The sequence below is a fragment of the Coptis chinensis genome, chromosome 5 (assembly GCF_015680905.1).
Source record: "Coptis chinensis isolate HL-2020 chromosome 5, ASM1568090v1, whole genome shotgun sequence".
NCBI classification, from domain to species: domain Eukaryota; kingdom Viridiplantae; phylum Streptophyta; class Magnoliopsida; order Ranunculales; family Ranunculaceae; genus Coptis; species Coptis chinensis.
Window position 1 is genome coordinate 44,670,320 of NC_141460.1, and position 17,825 is coordinate 44,688,144.

A 17,825-nucleotide genomic window follows, 5' to 3' on the forward strand; every position below is an offset into this window, starting at 1 on the left:
CTAGAGGTCTTTATTAGGTGTTGCGGGGATTAGGAGATGGTTTAAAAAGGAAGGAAATGGATATTCAAAATGGACAAGTCTGGGATAATAGAGTCTTCATATTATGTAACTAGAGAAAACCTTGTTCTTTACTTTTGCTTCTACACTTTGTTTCCATCCTTAGCCATATTTTTCTTTTTCTTTGGCTTTTGACTCATTTGATTCTATTTTTGGAGTTCTAACTTTTTATTTTCTTTTATTTGTTTATTTTTTATTTGGATGGAAACTTCCTTTTCTTATTTGAAGCGACTAACAAATTCTTGATTTCAAAGGTCTTTCTCTTTTCTATTCTTCATCTCTATTCTCAGACTCATTCAAAGAATGAGTAGGCTTATTTTTATTTTATTTTGTTTTGTAAAAGGGTAAAGGAATTGTGGTTTATGAAAGGTTAAAGAAAGGCTCAGAGGGGCTACTAGCGGAAAATAATTTCATAAGGTTTGAATTTCTGGCTATATCGATCCAAAGAGGGCCTAAATTCTCGCTTAGGATATGGTATAGTGATCAAGCAAGTGGACGTGTAATTTCTCTATCCGGATATTACTTCTCCCTTGTGTCATTTCTCAAATATTTCACTCATATAAGGCTTTTAGGCTGTATTCTCACAGGATTTGTAGAATAAGTACTCTAGCCTAGATTTCAGAAACTTACTGCCAAACAATCATAGATACTCATGCAATATATTTATAGAAAGATGCAAAGATTATTATCTACCTAAGTTTATAAAAACTATTTTAATGCAACGCTACATGAGATTTCTAGATTATCAAAGGCATAGAGAAAGAAAACAATACCAATATTCCTAAGTGTATAGCATAAACTTTTTATTTATATTTTTGAAAATTTTGAATTTTTACTAGAAAAGAAGTGCATACTGTACATATCTATATTCTAACAGATTTCTTAATTACACGTGTTTCTATGCCCCCCCCCCTCCCAAACAAGAAGCATGCTTTGTCCTCAAAGTATTTAAATAAAAAGGGTAGGAAAATAACATGGAAATGCGTGAAATTTTGGAACATCTGCAAAACAAGGTTAAAACATACTAATATAGAAAAATAAAAAAAGACGCAACTTTTATATGAGTTCCACCCGTTATGGGGTTAACAAGAATTAAATTGCTTGGGACATAAGCAGACACTAACTGAAATAAAAACTTACCTTAACTCCCGCGTTTAATCGTCATCCTCATCTTCTATAAAGAAATGAGGTTCCTTCACATCCTACCACGCCATGATGATTTGCCAGGCTTCACGCCATTTATCATCCACTATAGCTAACCTATCAAGCGCCACTTGGTCGGATGGGGTGTAAGGAGCAACCTGATAAGGTTGTATCCTCCACCCTGGCCAAGTCATTGCACGAAAAGATTGAATAATATAATTGGTGGGTCTCACAATGTCGACCCCAACCCAATCCGTGAAGCAGGCACAAAAAATAGGGAAGAAACATAACATAATAAGGCAAACTAAAATAGGCATAAGAAGGTACTTATGCCTCATGCTATGGGCTCGGGCTAAACTAGACATGAGGGTCTAGGGAATATCATAGAGTGTACATCCCCTAGCTAAAGCAAGGAAAATATCACAAGTTTTCTCATTCACAAAAGAATAATGTCATTCCCCTCTAATATTTAGCATGATCCAAAACATAACAGTGCCCACGTTCGTAAACAGGCTACCAAGGGCGACATTATATTCCCCTTGGTCCTCTATCCTAAAGATTCTTGCCCCATAATGCTCATGCAAATCCTCATAGTTATACATGTACATATTATCTACCAAATAGGCTCATGATTCTTGTGTTTCAGCGGGCATAGCAAGTCTAAGAACAAAGGCTAGCAAGAACCTGGAAATTTCCATCGGTTCGTCCCCAGTGGTGATGGGGACGAACTGATGGAAATTGTTCTCCATCCGGTCTATCAAAGAACTTACAATTATCATAAAAATAAGATGTAAGTGCAGGAGAATAAAGTTCATCAGGACTTACCAATAGTGGCTCCCAGCCTGCTAAAATGATCACTTCGCGAAACCACGCACCATAGGTGTCACTTTGGAACAAGTCTTCAAAAGACTGTTTCGATATGATACGAGGGGCTTTCATCACAAAAATACTCTCTAGAACAGCTACAAACAATCCTGGAACAACCCACAAAAATCCGAATTTTTCGTGCCTAAGGAGGTTAGGGCGCAGGGTGCGCTCTGGCTATGGTCGAGTTCCAAGCACTTAGGTGCAGGGCGCGCTCACTTTTTGCCTGGGATGGGCATGGGTTGCGCTCAGGTGAATTTTGAGTTATAGGTGGTTCAAGCGCAGGTGGCGCTCAATTGAGGCACAGGCGCGCTCCGTGCAGCTTAAGTGCTGAAGTGAAGAAGAAAAGAGGGAAACTTGGGAGTGAAAGGTGAGAGATGAAAGTGAGATGTAGTATGGGTTGTGAGTGTAGAATGAAAAAAGTTTATATAGGTTTTGTTTTTCCAAAACGAATCGGCAAGTTGCCAAAAAATTTTAAGGCAATTGCCGGAAACAAAATATTTCCAAAACCGAAAACGGAAACAACCCATATTCTCTATTCCAAAACAAACCTAATATCTTTTAGGTTGAATTTAGGATAGTAACTGCCTAACACATTGAGATTTAATCCTACCACAATATCTACTCATAGCCATGCCGATCTCGACAACATTCCTAACAATCACCGTAAAACTACTTCTAAAAAAAAACCTGTGGATCATCTAAAAATCATACTAGAAGAAATAATATCACCCTCAAACAATTCGGGGAGGTGGGATTAACACAAAAATCCACGCATAATTTGAAAAGAACCACATTAAATTAAAATCGAAATACAAATTAAAATTATCTACCGAATTCAAATTTAGCTACTGAATTCAACCACTTAACATCCAAACTAATAAAAATAATAAAACAACTGAATAACATCAAAATAACAATTTTTTTCTAAACAACTAGCCATGTGATGAAGATGGACCCTAAGATGGAGATTGGGCCTGAGATGAAGAAGGGCCCGAGCCATCCGTCCTTTGGCGACGACGCTCATGCCTCTCAGATTCATCTGAAACAGAACCCCCCAGGGGTGGCATGCGTCGTAGAATCTCTACTTGAACAGGGCCAGGCTTCCATCGTTGCTTTTTCATCTCTCAGATAATAATGATTCTCGACTGAAGGAGAGTCTCCATGTTACACAAGAGATCCTCCAAACCCTTTTCGAGCATTTCAAAACTCGTCTAAAGGTTCTTTTGTTTATTTTGAATTATAATCTCCCTATCCCATATATCTCACAAATACCATAAACACAACGCACGCCAGTATACAGCACTGACATGCGTTCTAAATCAGAAGTACACCTCTCAATAAAGGCAAAACAATAAAGGATTACTTATCAAGTTATCCGTTAGTTTATTTCTTTTTATATTCTGAATTGTTTTTTAATTATTTTTCTAGCAAATAAAAGGCAAAACAATAAAGGATTAATTGTTCTACCCGACTAGAACTCTCTCAAACCCCGACTCTCTCCATGCTATTCAAATTTCAAACCTAGGGTTCCAAATATATCACCCTGCATATGAAGATGAAGAAGACAAATCTGGTTCGATATTCGATTAAAACCGGAGGTACACTGTTATTTATGTTCCTCACTTGAAATTTTTTCTACTTATTGTCACTCGATTTGGGAATTTGATTTTAGATGATTGAATTGAGGAGCTATTGTTGTAGAAGTCAGTTTTTCAAGTGTAGGGTTAGTTTTCCCGAAACCCAATTCATCATAAATGTAGTTTTTTTTTAAAAAAGTATAATTTATTGAGTATTTAGGGTTTCAAAAGGGAAATCTGGCTTTCAAAAGCTTCACTGAATTTCTACTTGTTAGCATGATTTTCGAGCACCAATTAAAAGTTTTAATGAATGTTTTGATGTTTCCTTATCAGTTCCATATGGCGTCTAGAACATTTGTTGCTGAAACAATTGCTCTTACTGACAAGAAATTGAGCATGCACATCTTTGGGTAAGTTAGTAATCATTTTTGGAGATTGTAGCTCATCATTGAGCAATTATAAATATATGCCAACGGTTCTAGTTAGAAGTGGCTTGTCGTTTGTGAATAACCTATATTTGTTTGAATGGAACAGATGATATCATTGAGATGAACAAGAAATCTAATGCAAAAGTTAATAGACAAAGGTCTTTGGTAAGTGATGAAAGTTGAAATCAAGCTTAGTCTTTTTGGCTGGATTTTTGTTAATAAGTCTTGGAAAATAATAACTCTTGTTACTTTGTGAAGCTGTTTTGTCTGTCTGTGTTGAAGCAGTGTGTAGAAGTAGTGGTGTTGGAAGATGAGAAGGTGGACATGGGGTTCATCTCTCATTTCTTCTGCCGGGACCCTGCTACTGTCAAGCTCAATAGACACTTAATCGGCAATGTGTTGTCCTCTTCTTCTTCCCTCACTTGGAAATCCCTACTCTCCTTCTTTGCCTCCCGTGGTTTCCCTACAGGCTCCACTGACAATGATCATATTATAGTCCATGGCATGCTCTGCAACTCCAGAACCAAAAGTAAGTACTACTCGATCGTTATTCACTCTAGTTTTTGTTTCTTTTCTTACTACTTGTTAATTTGCTTCTTCTGTTCCTCCATCCTCATTGTTTACAAACATATATTTCACCGAACGAATAGCTTTAATGATTTTGTATTGATAAAACCACGCCCCTGAATACAAGTTTTAGTTTCACAAAACAAACTTATCCCTCATTTTTTCAGCCACAAGGTACATTAGCATCACTATAGTTTTGGTGAATAACGGTATGGCCTCAAGGCCATAGCATTGACACCCTTCTGTTTGTATGTTATTGGGGATTGGGCGAACACTTTATTGGTTAGGCAAGTTATGGTTGTGTTCTGACTTCTGAGCATAAAAAAGGGAGTCTATATATATGCTTTCTTGTAAGTGTTTGGTGATTTTTGTGAGATAAATTGCTCAAGCACAATAACTTGATCACTATCTTCCATAGGGTCAGCATATTCCAACTTCTTCTGGAAAGAAGGTTTGATAAACTTAATTATTTGTTTAATTATCTTTATTTTAGAATGTTTAGTAATTGATTATTGTTGTTTTGGGATTTTGTTTAGATGTTTGTTTTGGCGGATAAATTGTATACGAGAGATGCAGATGCTGATCATGCTGGAGTTGATGATATGACAAAATTACCTTATTTGAATGAACATGAAATTCTTTTTTAATCTTGCTAGAAGATATGTATTGAATGATATCTATGTAAAGTTTAATTGCACTAGTCAGTTTATCGTTTTAATGTGATGCAAGTTTTTATGAGGTTTAATTAATTAATTAGACGACATGTATACTGAGTGAGCATCTTTTTGTAAATTGGATTGCACCAACTTATGTGTTTTTTAAATGGAAATATGTAATGAATTATATGTGTTTAAGTGGACTTGCTTGCTGATGTGATAAATATTTTATTTTTTTTTTTATGTCTTCATTTAGACACACGGGGAGCATATTGATTGCCGTTAATCCATTTACGAAACTACCACATTTATATAACGTGCACATGATGGAGCAATATAAAGGGGCTACATTCGGTGTGCTAAGTCCTCATGTTTTTGCTGTGGAAGATGCATCATATAGGTAATTATATATTAAATGGTTGCATTAGAATTGTTACCTCATTATTTGGTTCTATGGATTGGAACGTGTGTTTGGCTGTCCTGATTTGTTGGGCAATGGTCAACAGGGATCGTAGTTAGTCTATTTTGATCAGTGGAGAAAGTGGTGCTGGAAAGACAAAGACAACTAAATTACTCATGCAGTACCTGACTTACATTGGTGGAAGGGCTGCTTCTGATGATAGGACAGTTGAGCAACAAGTCCTTGAAGTAAGAGTCTAATTGTATTTTTTTTTTGTTTGCATTCACTATGGTTTTTTTTTAGAATATTTTGTAATCAAGATATTTTGTAAGCACAATATTTTGTAATGTTTCTCTCACTTTCTTGTTGCTTTTTCTTTGTTTGCTTTGTGTAATTGGTTTTATTTGTGTATTTCTTCTTGCATGGCTATGTCAAATAAGTAGTGAAATAGTGGGAGAAGTTATGGGAATTGCAGATGTGCACCAAAGGACAACAAATATGGCTAGGGAGCCAGATGCATTCATAGACTTACCTGGTTAGTGAAAACCCATATTAAATCTATCATGCTCTTCGTTTTACTTTATGGTTTTTACTATATGTATTTTTCTTATTAAGTACGTGTTTGAAGCAAGATTGAACTTTTGGTCTTGGGAAGTTTATGAGCACTTCTAGTACGGTTTAGTAACTAGTATATCTTATATAATCTTAGGCGCACTTAGCTTCCATGAGGGCATATAGATGGTAGACTGAAGTATGATTGATATTTATTTGTATGTTTGAAATATTTTTTGGATTGCTCTACCTTTATGTACGTGTGAAGTAGTTTGGAAACTTAAGACATGGGCATGGTGGCTTGAGATTTTTGTGTCATTGTGTAGTTATGAGTTGGAATTATATTGGGGTTGCTTGGGTTTGTATCCCGACTTTGAATTATGTGGTTGTGTTGTCATGGCTTGGACCTTTAGAATACATGACATGTCTAATAGAAAATTAAATAACTCTCCAGTTTACAATTATTTTTATTCGTTATATGTCATGATTTACCATGTTGTACATAATCAAGGCCTTGGGAGGGGAATACGGATACGGATACGTAAACCCCTGGTCAGTGTTTTGTTTTTCCATCTAGCTATTTTATTTCAACTTTGTTACCTTTATGTTGCCAAGAATGTCATTTTCATTTGATGCATGCTAGGTTCATAAAATAGAAATCGGTTGTTCCTATCATATTCCTCGTATACTGGGTAAGCAACTGGATTAGGTGGCTCGGGATTATAATTATCTAGATGTTAATGAATGTGCCTTAATTGATTTCTTATTTGTTGCAGGTACTCAAGAAAAGGTTGTTGCTCGTGTTTACGACATTGTAGCAATTGAATAGAGAGATTAATGTTCTAACCAACTTTGACGTGAGCATTCACATAAATGAGCTGGGTCATAAATGCGATTTTCTATGACTGACATCCCAAGATTAGGTTAGGTGAATTCAGTTCTATGTAAGTTTGATTTGTAAATTGGGATTTACATTGATGACTATATTTTTATAATAATATTTAATTGATATGTGACTCTGGTTTTTGTTATTCATTTGTTGATTTAGTTTGTGGAGTGTGATTTTTATATCATATTTGCTAGAACTAGATGGGCATGGTGGACAATTTGACCTAGGATTTTTTTTTTTAGTGGCTACAATTTACTAACGGATATTTCTGTTACAAACAATAGTTAGTAAATAGCACATCCATTACTAACGGATAATCCGTTAGAAATGACAAATTTAATCGGGCCATAAGCTATTGACTATCTGTTACAAAGAATTTTAGTAACGGATATAACCGTTACTAAAATTATGATCAGTAACGGTTATATCCGTTACTAAATTTGGCCTAAGTGACAGTGACGCCCCAGAGCTAACGGATATAACCGTTAGTAAAAATATAAGTAACGGATATAACCGTTAGTAAACGCTTTTTCTGGTGTAGTGTAATTAAAGCAGGAAATGGTGCAATACTCTTCCCAACTCCTCTAACCATATTTATCAAAAACTCAAGGATACATAATTCATACCTCTTCTCTTGCAATATCCAAAGAACGTGCAGACATGTCAAACCGCGCGATGGTGCTCACTTTCTCCTTCCCGATGATGTTCTTACCAATCCACTGAGCTACAGCCAGTTGGTTGGTTCGCAGAGATGACTGTTGAGCACAATGAGAATTCGGATTGTATTGACCCTCCATAATAGTGTCTTTCATCAATGCAGGAAGTCCAGTATAGTGAGATTCCTGCAAGGTGGTTTCGAGGTAGCGTTCAGGCGTAATGCCTAAAATCTCAGCCAACTTCTCTCTCGAAAATTCTCTCCTAGCCACCTTCATGAAAATTTTCTGACCCTCCAACTCTCTCTTCTTATAGAATTGTTCGACCAAATCGGAGTGGTAGAAATCGTCTGTCGAGTACCACAACCTACTCCAATTCCTCATAATCATCTCGTCACGAAAAAACGGCATAAAGCAGGCGGCAGTAAAAGTTTGTTCCGGTAAAATTCTTCATCTTAGAGCCATTGAAGTTTTGGAACGATTTGTGGGTTTGAATAAGGTGGAGGAGACGAGTTTGAGCAAACTCACTAAATATTTGGGAGGAGGCGCGGTGGTGGTTTGAAATTTTTTATAGTTTGATGATTTTTTATTTATTTTCGGTGTTGCAAAAGGTTGGAATGGTGGTGGAGATGTTTTGGAGATGGTGAAACTATTTTGGCATGATGTTGTCTAGGTTTTTTTATTTTTTATTTTTTTTATTTTATTTTGGTTAGGGTTTAAAATTTGGTATTGGCAGAATTTGGAAGAGGAAGAAGAAGAACGCGATGCATTCTTGGTTCGTACTGTTGACTTGGGCCCAAGCCCAATCAAATTCAGAAATGCCCATTTTGTCCTTATGCATGCAAAAATTAAAATTGGAATTCTCGACTCGTTACCGGTCCGATTTTTGCAAATGAGATATGAAAAAATCAGTAGAGATTTTATGATCTAATTATCCATACTACATTCTAATCTAACTGTGGTTGACATATAGAAAGGTGGTAAACACCTCGAAATACGTGAACAACGTAAGTTATGCGTACGAATGAAAACTAAATTCATAGGTAATGTCAACCCGAATAAAATTACGATTAAACGACATAAGTAACAAAAATGGAAAGTTGAACAATCAAGGATGGAAAAACCAACACCCCACCCCCAAACAAATTTTTGGCAATGAAGTTTGAAAATTTGTTATAACGTTGGTCTTTTAAAGTCAGATTCCCAAGACTTCCTAGATTACTATTTTTATGGCTTTGATATTTTTTTACTTTTTATGAATAAGTTTTAATATAAGAAAAATGAAAAACAATAAAGACATAATTCACACCATAGAGGAACATGACTCAAAAACCGAGAAAACATGCAAGAGTGGAAAACGTGAATTATGTTAACCATGGACTTAGGATTCGTTACTTACAACCACACACTCCATAGGGAGGGCCCAGTTACCTGAATGGTGCACTTACAAATATATGGATGTGAAAGAAAGTACACCAAGCAACAAAAGTCAGTCCTCATAGACAGGGTCCTATAAAAGGACTTCCTCCACATCAGGGGACATTAGCTGGTGAAAATGTTTTAACCGTTGGCCATTGACTTGAAAGGTATTGTTGTCCTTGGGAATTACTAAGGTGATTGCCCCGCAAGGGGTGACTTCAGTAACCAGGAAAGGACCAGACCAACGGGTTTTTAATTTCCCTGGAAAAATATGTAGACGAGAGTTGTAAACTAAGACCTTTTGACCTACCACAAACTCTTTGCGCAAGATTTGCTTATCATGAACATGTTTCATGTTAGCTTTATAATCCTTCGCGAGATCGTAAGAATCGCTACGGATTTCTTCAAAATCATTCAATTGCAACTTGCGCTTGACACCCGCCTTATCAAAATTGAAGTTAAGGCTTTTTATAGCCCACATAGCACGGTGCTCCAATTCAACGGGAAAATGACAATGTTTCCCAAATACAAGTCTAAAAGGAGACATACCTATAGGAGTTTTGAAAGCAGTCATATATGCCCTATAAGGCATCAGATAGACGCTTCAACCAGTCTTTCCTATCAGGATTTAGAATTGTTTCTAAAATCTTTTTGATTTCCCTATAAGAAACTTCTACTTGTCTACTAGTTTGTGGATGATACGGAGTTGCTACCTTATGTGTAACTCCATACTTTTTTAATAGAGATGCAACAACTCTATTGCAAAAATGTGTTCCACCATCACTAATGATGGCTTTAGGAATGCGAAATCAACAGAAAATTTACTCCTTAACAAAAAAGACAATTTTCTTATGGTCATTGCTACGGCAAGCCATGGCCTCTATCTATTTAGACACGTAGTCCATGGCAACTAGAATATAAATAAAGCTGTGGGAAATAGGAAAAGGACCCATGAAATCAATGCCCCATACGTCAAAAACTTCTACTACCATGGTTGGATTTAATGGCATCATATTACGCTTCATGATTCGCCCAAGTTGTTGGCAACGAACACACGTCTTACAATGCACTTGGGCATCTTTAAAAAGAGTAGGCCAATAAAACCCACATTGGAAAATTTTAGCAGCTGTTTTCATACCACTAAAATGGCCACCACACTCTTTGTCATGGCAGAATGAGAGAACCTCATTATATTCCCACTGGGGAATACAACGGCGAATAATATGATCCACACAATACATAAAAAGGTAGGGCTCATCCCAGTAGTATAGCTGAACTCTGGCCAAGAACTTCTTACGTTCATTTCTTGACCAATCTTCAGGAATAGTATCAGACGCTAAATAATTCACAATGTCAGCATACCATGGTGCAGAAAAAATAGCTTACAGATGCTCATCAGGAAAAGAGTCAGGTATGGACTCAGAATCACTATCATCGTCATTTGTAAGTCTAGATAAGTGGTCGGCAACTACGTTTTCGAACCCTTTTTTGTCCTTTATTCTAATGTGAACTCTTGTATGAGAAGAATCCATCGGATTAATCTCTACTTAGCATCTTTCTTTGTAAGAAGGTACCTAAGGGCTGCATGGTCTGTGTAAACTAGAGTCTTAGAACCAACCAAATAAGAACGAAACTTATCTAAAACATAAATGACAACTAAGAATTCTTTTTTAATAGTTGTATAATTCTTTTGAGCATCGTTTAGAGTTTTATTAGCATAATAAATAACATTGGATTTATTATCTAGTTTCTGTCCCAAGACAGCACCAACAACATAATCACTAGCATCACACATGAGTTCGAAAGGTTTAGACCAATCGGTAGGCTGTATAATGGGTGCAGAGGTTAAAACGGCTTTTAAAGTTTCAAAAGCCTATTTACAGATAAAATTAAAATCAAAGATGGCATCCTTTAAAAGCAGATTAGTTAAAGGCTTAGCTATTTTTGAAAAATCTTTGATAAAACGTCTATAAAAACCTGCATGGCCTAGAAAGGCTCTAATATCATGGACAATCCGTGGTATCGGTATAGTCGCTATCTTATCTAGTTTGGCCTTATATACTTTGATGCCATCACTAGATACAATGTGACCTAGCACTATTCCCTTTTTCACCATGAAATGACATTTTTCCCAATTTAAAACTAGACTCTTCTCTTCACACCGTGTCAAAACCTTAGATAGGTTAGATAGGAAGTCAGTGAAGGAGTCTCCATAGATAGAAAAATCATCCATGAAGCACTCCACCATGTCACTAAATATATGAAGCATACACTGCTGGAAGGTACTAGGAGCATTACAAAGGCCAAAAGGCATTCATTTATAGGCGTATGTTCCAAAGGGACATGTGAAAGTAGTATTTTCTTGGTCATCAATATCAATAATAATTTGAAAATAGCCAGAGTAGCCATTCAAAAAATTGTAAAAAGCATGACCAACTAGACGTTTTATCATCTGATCTATAAAGGGTAAAGGAAAATGATCCTTTTGTGTCATGATATTTAAACGTCTGTAATCAATATAGATCCTCCATTTCATAGGACCATGCATGACAACATATTCACCCTTGGCATTATGTACCATGGTAATCCCTGATTTCTTAGGAACCACATGAATGGGACTTACCCATTCGCTATCGGAGATTGGGTATATGATGCCAGCATTGAGTAACCGTAAGACTTCTTTCCTGACGACCTCTTTCATGGCAGGGTTCGCTGAGGTTCATGAGAAGTCTTTGCGTTATCCTCCAAATGGATGCGATGAGTGCAAACATTATGGTAAATTCCCTTAATGTCGGCTAGGGACCAACCGATCGCAGAACGATGTTCCCTAATCACCCTAATCAAACGTGCCTCTTCATCCTTAGATAATAGAGAAGAGATTATTACTGGGTGACTACCATTCGGATCAAGTTGAATAAACTTTAACTCAGAAGGAAAAGGTTTAAGCACCGGGGTGGTGGGAATGTCGATAAATGCTTCTGGAGGGTCCTCATCCTTAGTAATGAAGACTTGCTTAGGCAACAGGTCTTCAAACTCAATAGATGGAGCAACAGAAGGGTCTACAATGGGTGTAGACTCGAAGATGGTGTTGACTTCCTCTAAGTAGGAGTCCTCAGCAAAATCTGAACTTCCAAAAGAAAAGAATTTATGCATATGGTTTTCTGGAAACGTGTTGTTAAAATAATCTTGAGCTCTCGATCATGCTAACCTCCCCATCTATAGACAAATCTGGTAACTGTTTCATAATTTTAAAAACATTTACCTCAACAGAAAGATGGCCAAAAGACAAGGACATCGAACCATCGCGGCAGTTTATGAGCGCATTGGCAGTAGCCAAGAAATGATGCCCTAAAATGATCGGAATAGAGTCGTTAGCGACTTCTGTATCAAGGATAACAAAATCAGTAAGATAGTTGAAATCCTGAACCTTAACAAGCACGTTTTCCACCACCCCCTTAGGATACTTAATTGACCGATCCGCTAATTACAACGTCATTTTAGTAGGTTGCATCTCCTGTAGACCTATTTGTCTGTATAGATAATATGGGAGTAAGTTAACACTCGCCCCCAGGTCTAATAAAGGTGCATTGTACAATAGGACGACCAGGGTCCTTGTACTTAACGATTCCATTATATTCTGATAAAGTTGGAAACTGTTCAGTTAGGAAGTCGTCTTTAGGAATATTTGTCTTACTCCTAGTAGTGCACAACTCTTTAAGAAACTTAGCGTGGTGAGGTAACTTTTTAATTGCTTCAAGAAAAGGAAGGTTTATTGTTAGATTTTTGAAAACTTCCATAATCTCATTGTAATTTGTATCCTTGTTCAACATAGCTAATCTATGGGGAAACGGTGATTTCTCTCTATATTTAGCATATGGATCAACTGGATGTCTAACCTTGGCTTTCTATTTCTTAGGTTGTGGTTTAATTGGTACCTCTACAGGGGTAGGATCGTTAGTTTATACATCGGTATCTAGTACAATATCTGGTGTAAGGACCACTGGTGGGGTAACTATAGGCATAGTTACGTTGTTATCAACCACTCTGCTAGAACGGAGAGTGGTGATGGCATTTAGCTCACCTACATTTGCATTTTCTGTACTAGTATTACGGTTTACCTCAATGGCTGTGTTTGTTGTTTTAGGATTAGGTATCGCTTAACCTGGAAACACACCTTTTGTTTGTACCTTCCCTTGTGCTATCTGTTGTAAGGAAAATTGGATAGCTTGTAAAATCTATTGTTGGGTTTGCATAAAGGCGTCAAAATGATACAGTTGTGGAGGAATGTTTGTTAGAGGCTGTGTGACAGGAACTATGTCACGTTGATTACTAATGGGTGGATTTTGATAGTTATTATTCACCGAAATGATACCTCTATTAGCATTATAATTATTATTGTTATAATTATTATAATTACCCTGACCTTGTGCTTGACCTTGTCCTTGTAGTGGTTGAGTGATAAGAGCCCAAAACTGTAGTTTTAACCCCTTAATAATCATCTTGTTAGACCAATTATGTGAATAATAAGTAAGAGTTAACACCGATTACGCGTTTTATGCATTTCGGGCTTCAAAGTCCATTATGTGCGAAATGTACCACTTTAGCGAGATACAGGGAGCAAAAGTCAGCAGAACTTCGAAAAGCCGATCTTTGGACTCTCAGACCTCGAATTGGGCATACCTTATGTCAAAACGACCGGCTCGGAAAGAGCTTTGTAATGGTCCAAGCCTTGACCCAATCAGAGGAGTAGAAGTGGACGAAAAGTCTGTGGAAGTCAACTGCAGCTGAAGAGGCCTTTTTGGACTGAAAGAATTGGGTTTTGGGCCTGATTCTCTGGCCCAAACCCTGGCTCCAAGCCCATGCACGAATTTTGGATCTGAATGTATAAGAAGAAAAGCTTAAGTCTTTGTTAATGGTAGATTAATTAGTAGAGAATTAGGGTTCATAGCTTAGAATAGAAAGTAGCCATTAAAATAGCTTCTAGATCTAGATTTAATTGTTTTTCTTTAATTAGTTTCAAATCCCTTATTAGATTAAACCTTTGAATCTTGTTCTTCATTTGATTAGATCAATAAAGTAGTATTCTTTATCCATTTCGATTTTGTCAATTCCAATTCTAGATCTAATTTCAATTCATGTCCTTAGTTCAATTTAGTCATTAAATTAAATTTCATTTGTTTAATTAAATAAATTTCAATGCTTTATATTATGTTTAGTTTTAATATAAATGGAAATGATTAATGATTCAAGGCTAAACCTCCATTAGAGGGGGTTTAGTTTGATGAAAGGGATTGTTGTGAAGCCTCTTGATCCATCATAGAATCGCCGATTTTCTATTCCACTCTAGAAATGATTAGTTCACCATGAGAATGGGTTTAATTGTTCACATGCTAGTTATAATTGGTAGAAATGCCATGTATAATTAGGGATTAGGAATAACCAATTGTTCTGCAAAGTTCATTCGGATTACGACGATTCGTCGTTAGTGGATTAAGTTGAGTTATGGTGGAATCAATCCCCTCTAACTCCTTATCATAGAATCAACGTAGCATTGGATTCGATAACCAACTAGTTGCATCTTGTGGGTTATAAGACTTAAAACGACTAGTTAGATTAGAAAACATCCATGCTAGAGCACTAGAGTGGAAACTAACTCTATCTACTCCCCTATATCTCAATTTGAGAGTAGAATAAATCTTTGATAAACAAGATAGCATCGTTAATGTAATAAAGTTTAGTTTACTTTACGTTTTGAATTCATCGCTCATTTCAGAGGTAGACCTGTTCATTTTACGTTTATCATTGAGCTTGGTTGTTATAATTATTATAATTACCCCGACCTTGTCCTTGACGTGGTGGAGCTTGGTTGTTATAATTAATGGGTGGAACCGTTTGGTGGCCTAATATTTTGATTATTATAACGGAGGTGTTACTTGTTGATTAATTGAAGTTGGGATGTTGTCTCCAAGGGTGTTAGGAATAGGATAACTATTAATTGAGCAAACATTATCTTGTTGTAATGTTTGTTGTTCATGTTTAGAGGACAATAGGAGTCGGGGATGCTCACGGACTCAAACAGAAATTACATGGATTGGAGTTGACATTCATGCGGGGATGGGCTTTTGTTGAACAGAAATAGCCTCTACCTTTTAGTGAGAGATTCGATTAAATTTTTATGGCCTTAATCGTTGTAGAAGAACTAGCGGAGCAGGAGATATTGTCACTACCCCCCAAGTTATTATTATGCTTTGTTTGATCTTCTATAAATTTATAAGCCTCTGAGTCTCCCTTACTAAGGAAACTACCCCCATTCATTATGTCAAGCACCTTTTTGTGGTGGCGTAACAGTCCCTTGAAAAAGGCATGAACTAACGTGTCTTTCGCGAGGTTATGGTGTGGACACTCTATAAGAAGATCGGTGAAACGATTCCAAGCCTCTGAAAATGATTCATGAAGATTCTGTCGAAAGAAATGAATCTTGGAAAGCATTTCATCGGTCTTCAGTGGTGGGTAAAAATGTTCCATAAATAGTTGAACAAGTTTAGCCCACGAATCCACAGAATTAGGCGATTGGGCAGTTAACCAAGATGTCGCCTTATCGGCTAAAGTGAAAGGAAACACCCTCAGTTTAATTTGTTCAGCATCAATCGTAGGATGGTGGACTGTAGTAAGGACTTGTTCAATCCTACGCATGTGCTGATAAGGTTTTTCATGGTCTAACCCATGAAAAACAGGTAACAAATTAAATATATTTGGGGGGATTCGGAAATCCCCCACTGGGTTTGATAGAACGATGCAAGATTTTGGGCTATCGTTCAAGGCTTTGTAAAAGTCAGAGAGAGGAGACTCTCTTTCTTCAGCCATTATTTCAGGTGTGGTGTGTGATATACTTGATAGGTGTGTGTGTTGACGTTTGATAAGAGCCCAAAATTGTAGTTTTAACCCCTTAACCATCATACTTTTAGACCAATTATGTGAGTAATAATTAATAGTTAATCCTGATTACGTGTTTTTTATTCATTTCAGGCTTCAAAGTCCATGATGTGCAGAAATGTGCCACTTTAGCGAGATAGCGGAGTAAAGGTCAGTTGCTAAGGAGTTCCGTGATTAAAGGCCAAGATTCAAGAAGACAAAGCCTTTGTAAAGCCCGGTCAAAAGCTGAAAAGTCGACGCGGGCAGAAACATCACACAAAGTCAGCAGAACTTCCGAAGGCCGTATCTTTGGACTCAGACCTCGGAATTGGGCCTACCTTATGTCAAAACGACCGGCTCGGAATGAGATTTCCAATGGTCTAAGCCTTGACCCAATAAGAGGAGAAGAATTAGAAGAAAATTCTATTGAAGCCAAATCCAGCTGAAGAGCCCTTACGGACTAAAAGAATTGGGTTTTGGGCCCGATTTTCCGGCCCAAAACATGGCTCCAAGCCCATGCACGATTTTTGGATATGAAAGTATAAAAACAAGAGTTTGATTCTTTGTAGGGATAGATAGTTAGGTTAGAAAATAAATGAGTTTAGAAAAAAAGTATCCATTAAACCTTAGTTCTAGATCCAGTTTTAGATTAAATTAATTAGTTTTTATTCTTGTTTTAAATTCAGTATTACATTATTGTATTGATTTTTATTGGATTAATAAATTAGTATTCTTGATAATCTAGTTCATTTCCTTTACTTAATTAGTTTAATTCTTAGATTCAATAGTTGTCTTAATTAGATTGAAATAATTCTTGCATGAGTAGTTGCTATTGAAGTTTAAATTAAGCAAATTTCAATCTTTAGATCATGTCTTTCTTGAATTTGATTGGGAATGATAGCGTGATGATTCTCGGCTAAACCTCCATTAGAAGGGGTTGTGAAGCTTTGATAAAGGCTTGATTCGTGTTAATGTTGAATAGTCGTAATTTCCTTTCCACTCTAGAAATGATTAGTTCACCATGAGAATGGGTGTAATCGTTCACATGCTAGTTATGAATTGGTAGAAATGCCATGTGTAATTAGGGATTAGGAATAACCAGATTGTTCTGCAAAGCAGTTCAATTCGGATTACGACGATTCGTCGTTAGTGGATTAAGTTGAGCTAAGGTGGAATCAATCCCCCTCTAACTCCTTATCATAGAATCGACGTAGTATTCCCATAGTTGTTTAAATAGTCGACTAGTTGCATCTTGTGGGTAGTTGCATCGTAGTGTAGTTATCATTTCGTAAATCTCTTATTAGACTTAGAGTAGAGTAATTAGACTAGAAAACATAGCATGCGGAAGGACTAGGAGTGGAACGAACTTCCTACTCCACTATATTTGTTCAATAGATCGAGAGTAGAACAATCTTTGATAAATTTAGGCACGTAATTAAGTTTTTGTTTACTTACGTTTTGAGTTTTATCGTTCATTTCGTAGGCAAACTTTATCTTTTTATGGTTATCAAAATTGCCATCTTAGTTACCTTTAGCATTGTTTTCTTACTATAATTAGTCATTTTTAAGTCCCATTAAACCCACCCCTTGTTCGATTCTAACTGTGGTTGTCTTTTTCAGCATTAAACTTCCTAGGAAAAAAAATTGCACGGAATGCACCTGCGCCCCAAAAGAGCGCACCTGCGCTAAAGTTACTGGAAGCTGA

General features: G+C 36.7%; 1 long non-coding RNA gene across 1 annotated transcript; it reads left to right on the forward strand.

Annotated features, from left to right (window-relative positions):
• Window positions 1-3,514: 3,514 nt before the first annotated feature.
• LOC147497616 (uncharacterized) lies at window positions 3,515-4,765 on the forward strand. Its single transcript, XR_015197174.1, has 3 exons — window positions 3,515-3,665; window positions 3,978-4,054; window positions 4,179-4,765. It is a non-coding gene; the product is annotated as an uncharacterized LOC147497616 (long non-coding RNA).
• The last annotated feature ends 13,060 nt before the right edge of the window (window positions 4,766-17,825 follow it).